This window comes from Panthera uncia, chromosome C2, assembly GCF_023721935.1.
Source record: "Panthera uncia isolate 11264 chromosome C2, Puncia_PCG_1.0, whole genome shotgun sequence".
Taxonomy (NCBI): domain Eukaryota; kingdom Metazoa; phylum Chordata; class Mammalia; order Carnivora; family Felidae; genus Panthera; species Panthera uncia.
The window spans coordinates 33,152,012-33,158,011 of NC_064810.1; positions in this window are offsets into that span (position 1 = coordinate 33,152,012).

Genomic DNA, 6,000 nt, shown 5'->3' on the forward strand with positions numbered 1-6,000 from the left:
ATATATATTTATATTTTATAGATTTATATTTTAAATCTTTATAGTAAATATTTAAGGTATTTCATATTAATCAATCTTACAATAATATGTAAGCAATAATATTTGGGATAATTTCTTATAAGTCTTTTACTATTCCCTTAGAGAAAGCCTAATGGGGACTTTGTGAATTGAAAGATAAAGACTACATTTTTGTTAATATATCACCAACCAGAATATATGTATTTATTATATTTTAAACAAAAATGTATGTTTAGAACATTCCATTTCTTTATATTTCTTCTAATGTAAGACATTCTTTTTTTTCCCAATGATAAGACTGCTAAGCATTGTTATTTTTTTCTTTTTTTAATGTTCAATAACTGATGAGATTATTCATTTTCTTCTATTATTTATTGTATAATTTTGTACAACTTTATCTTGGAGTATTCATTTTATTTCATTTACTCATAAAAGCTCTTTCCATATGAAACATCATATATATTTAAAAAAATAATTTCAGATTGTATTTCTCTTCATTTTCTTTTTTCTGGTCTACAACATTTTAAAATTCATGTAGTCAAATATACCAAAATGTTTTTTTTTTATGGTGTTAACACATGGAATCATGCTTGAAAAAACTTTCATTTTCCAGAGTTATGTAAGTAATCATTCAAAAGTTTCTGAGTAACTTCACAATTTTGTATAACAAAATGTGAATCCTTATAGAATTTATTTTGATATTTTTTAAATTAGGACTTCATTTTATTTTTATCTAAAAATCTCAAATTCAACAATTCTTTTCAATCCAAAAGTATGTTATTCTTTTCTGATCCTTTTGAAATTTCAACTCTATTTGCAGTTTCAACTATATAAGAATATATAGTTTTTTTCATTTATAGATTATTCTATCTTTGTTAGCATTTATTCCTGTACCTATAATAGATTTTGATTTATAGTGATAATTTAAGACATTTTTGAATTCATAAATGGAATACAACAACAAAGATTTAATTTATATATAATTTTCTCATCTTTCCTCTTTTCTTCACAATTATGAAAGTGGGATACTGAAGCTGAAAAATGCAAATGGATTAGAAAAAGATTTCTCTGCATGTGTATGTGTGTGTGTGCATATGTATTACTTTTCTTGAATGAACTCTAATAAAACTTCTTAAACGTCTCACCCTTCCATCTAACATTGTACTAAATATGTTCCAAATACTCGTACTCATTTGTAGATTTGTTTCTTTTAGTCATGGTTAGTAATTCATCCATGGTGAAGGTGAGGTAAATTTACATAACGGCATATTCAAGAGTTTTCAGAGGCCATTTCTTTTCTCTACAACTACATTTGAAAAAGACATCAGAACCTTGTAAGAGACAACATTTTGCTTTCCATTCATGTGATCCACTTAAAATTGACTATCTTCCCACTAGGTCAGATGTTATTGAGTTTTTGATATAATTAGAATAGAGCTTTTATGTTTTTATTATTATTTAAGTTTACATATTTATTTCTAGAGAGACAGCGAGCTAGTGGGTGATGGGGAGAGAGAGAGGGAGGGAGAGAGAGTTCCCAAGGAGGCTTCGCACTTCAGCATGGAGCTGATATGGGGCTGGAACTCACAAACCGGGAGATCATTCCTAGCCAAGAATGCTTAAGGGACTGAGCCATCCAGATGCACATAAGAATAGAGCTTTTAAAATTCAAACAGAGTTGGCACCTGGATGGCTCAGTTGGTTAAGCATCTGACTTTGGCTCAAGTCATGATCTCACAACTCCTGGGTCCTGGAGCGTGGAGCCTGCTTCAGATTTTGTGCCTGTGCCTCCTCCCCTCAGGCTCTGTCTCGCCTGTCTCTCAAATAAATGTTAAAAAAAATTAATTCAAACAGATTTATTCTTAGTACAAAGTGGTAAAAGAGAAATAAATACTTATATTCCTCTCATAGGTATTTTTCTATTCCAGAATTAGTTTTTTCAAAGACACAGGGAAGGGTTATAAATAAAATATAATAGTTGAACAAATTTCAGGGTGCCTTGGTGGCTCAGTTGGTTAAGTGTCCGACTTCAGCTCAGGTCATGACCTCACGGCTCCTGAGTTTGAGGCCTGTGTTGGGCTCTGTGCTGACAACTCAAAGCCTGGAACCTGCTGCAGATTCTGTCTCCCTCTCTCTTTGCCCCTCCTCCACTCACACTCTGTCTTTTTCTCTGTCTCTCAAAAATAAATAAAGATTAAAAAAAAAAAAAGTTGAGCAAGCTTCTTTGGCCAAAACATCTAGAGTTATAGAATTTGCATAGAGTTTGGAGTTAAATTAGTAGCTAGTACTCATTATTAAAAAAAAAAAAAAAAAAAAAAAACAACTATAATAAAAAATCACTGAGGAACAGAAATTGTAGAAAGTGTAGAGAGTAAACCTTGGGAATTTTGTCCTTAAGAATGACTGAATCTATGAGTACCTGTGGAATCATCCAGAAAAGCTAAAATTAAAATTTTAGATGGTTATATTAGCAAATATGATCAGAGAAATGGTGTTTTTTTGTTTTTTTTTTTTTTTGTGTTTTTTTTTTTTTTAATTTTTTTTTCAACGTTTATTTATTTTTGGGACAGAGAGAGACAGAGCATGAACAGGGGAGGGGCAGAGAGAGAGGGAGACACAGAATCGGAAACAGGCTCCAGGCTCTGAGCCATCAGCCCAGAGCCTGACGCGGGGCTCGAACTCACGGACCGTGAGATCGTGACCTGGCTGAAGTCGGACGCTTAACCGACTGCGCTGCCCAGGCGCCCCTGTTTTGTTTTGTTTTGTTTTTTAACCTCATAAGCAACAAAAAGAATTCTTCAGATGATTTGTATTTGGCTCTTGGTGTATTTTGTTCATGTGTTTGTCTTGGTTCATTTCAAATGAATATTTCTGGTGTCTGTATAGTCCCTTTAAGGGTAAGAAAGATGGACCAAAGGGAAATGATGACTCAGTAGACATTAGAAATGTATCCATTCCATCCTCACTCCCATTTGTCATCTCTATTTGCCTAATTACATCATGAGGAAGATTGCTCATTTCCTACCCAAAATTCTTAATACAGTTAAACTGCATTTTCTCCAAACTATTATTTAAAATCTTACGAGTTTCCAACTGGGATAAAGGCAGAGAGGTTAAAAAATGGGGGGGGGGAGGGTTATAAAATAAAATAAAAATAAAATAAAGTAAAATAAGAAATTTTGCAGTCTGTAATTCAGTTGTTTTTAGATTACAGAGACAGCCCACATATATTAAACAATCAGTGAAATGTGGTATAAGTGAAATAAAAATTTCAAATTTAAATATTTTTAATATTTATTTATTTTGAGAGAGGGAGAGAGAGAGAGAAAGTGAGCATGAGTGGGGAGGGGCAAATAGAGAGAGACACACACATACATACACAGAATCCAAAGCAGGCTCCAGGCTCTGACATGTCAACACAGAGCCTGATGCAGGGCTCAAATTCACGAATCCAAGATCATGACATGAGCCACCCAGATGTTTGACATGAGCCAAAGGCAGATGTTTAACTGACTGAGTCACCCAGGCAGCCCTCAAACTTAAATTTTTTTTGAAGCATGCAACCCTTGAGGAAAACAAAAACAAAAACAAAAACTAAAACTAAGGGTTACTAGTGATCAATGTGGGATCTGAGTAAAGTGTACAGGCATACCTTTTTTCCAGGGTTTTGTTACATACCATAAAATAATTTCAAAGCAACACTGTGAAAGATTTAGTTAGCATCTGATTGTGCTGCAGGCTGCAAACACTGACTAGAAATTTCCCCCGCTATTTGTTCAGACAATCTATTGTTTGTGCACTAATCTATGAAATTTCATAATGAGTTTGCATTTTTCAATCATGTTAACTTCCTGTGTTTTTTTTTTTAATGTGCATCCAGCCAAAGAAGGGAAAGCTGGTGTTATAGTAATGTATCAAACACATTTTAATGGTTGAAAATGTATATCATGAAAATAGTAAATTTATTGCCATCTCCTCTGCAGAAAATTCTTTCAGAGACATTTAAAAAATCATTTTGGTTTCTTTTTCTGAAATGATCTGAACAACTGAAAACATCAATAGAGGGCACTAACAGGCTGTTCTGAAAAGCCTTTCATTTAGGTGCTTGTGACAATGAAACCTATCTGAGAAGGCAGTACTTTTTAGCTGTACACAGAGGCAGATGTGGTATTGTGGGGTGGGTGGGAGGGAAGCGTCTACATTATCCTTGAGCTTAAAGATAAATTCACAAACCTAATCCATTAGAATGTTATTTACTTTCCCTATATCAGATCTTATCTACTAGCTCTGTATATTCTCTTTCTAACATACCTTATTTTGTCTGTGGCTCTTTCAAGTGAAATTTATTTCTAGTTTTAGAACTCACTGCAGATAACGAAACTCATCCAACAGGATATTTAGCCGTGCAGTCAGTTCTTGGTCATTCTATATTGATGGAAGTATATAGGAATATTCCCATAAGAATGATCAAAGGGGCACCTGGGTGGCTCAGTCCGTTAAGAGTCAATTTTGGCACAGGTCATGATCTCACAGTTTCTGAGTTTGAGCCCCACTTTGGGCTCTGGCTGACAGCTCAGAGCCTGGAGCCTGCTTAGGATTCTGTGTCTCCCTCCCTCTTTCTGCCCCTCCCCTGCTCATGCTCTTTCTTTCTGTCTCAAAAATAAATAAATATTTAAAAAATTTTAAAAATAAAGAACAATCTACAAATAATCATTGGTATTGGCATCCTATATCTATATGTTGCTTTTGAGGTCGTTATTGATATTCAGCCTAAAATGACTATAAAAATCTATGGATATGGATAATCTTTGAAACAAACAAGTAGTAGTGCTGATCCAGAGAGTTAGGTAAACATTTTGGGTATACTAATGAACAGGACCTGCTCTGTCTCATGTGTTTCCTGGACTTTAGAAAGTCTTTCTGACTTCAAGGGAATTGAGAAGGGCAGTCCAACCACGTGTCCAGAAGCAAGAGAAATTGAACATTGGTGAACAGTATTGGTGATGAATACAGGATTTATAAATATAAAGATCACAGGGAAGTTAGGGATCACCATTATGGTGCTAGAGAGCACTTGAAGTTTATACTTTATTTTATAAAATCAGTCTGTTTTGATTTTTTTTTTTCAATTTAAGCAATCTGCTCCCATGTGCCTAACTTAAAGTCTGTCCCTTCTGGTAAGGATTTCTTAGATATATTTTCTTTTTAGAGTTTTGAGTAATTGTATATGATTTTTTCAAATAACCATCTAAATACAATACCAGCTGCAGAACTACACCATACTGAGAATAACATTAGGAATCAGAAAGAGATCTGCAATCAATCACTACCTCTGCAACTTTCCAATAGTGTGAGACCTTCACAGGTTTTTCCTCAGCCATAAAATGAACACAACACCAGGCACCCCTGGTGGCTCAGTCTATTAAGCAGCCAACTTTTGGACTCTTGATTTCAGCTCAGGTCATGATCTCATGGTTCGTGAGATTGAGCCCTGTGATCAGATGGCGGTGACACCACAGAGCCTGCTTGGGATTCTCTCTCCTCTCTAAACCTCTTTCTCCCTCTGACTCTCTCTCTCTCTCAAAAACAAATAAATAAACCTTAAAAATTAAATTGATGCCACCAATAAAAAATTAACATTGCAAGCAATATTTTTCTCTTCAGTATGTATCTACTTGCTTTGACATACATTTTTCTTTACATTTACACCATATTCATAAATATTTCTATATGTGAAAGTTAATTTCAGAGTATCAACTTCACTGGGATACAGTGTCCAGACATTTGGTCAAATATTATTCTGGGTGCACCTATGAGGGTGTTTGTGGAGGTGATTAATATTTGAATTGCTAGATGGGTAAAGCAGACACTCCTTGCAATATGGGTGGGCTTCATCCAATCAGTTAAAGACCTGAATGCAATAAAAAGGTTGAGTAAGAGGGAACTCCCTCTGCCTGACTGGTTGTACTGGCACATAGATTT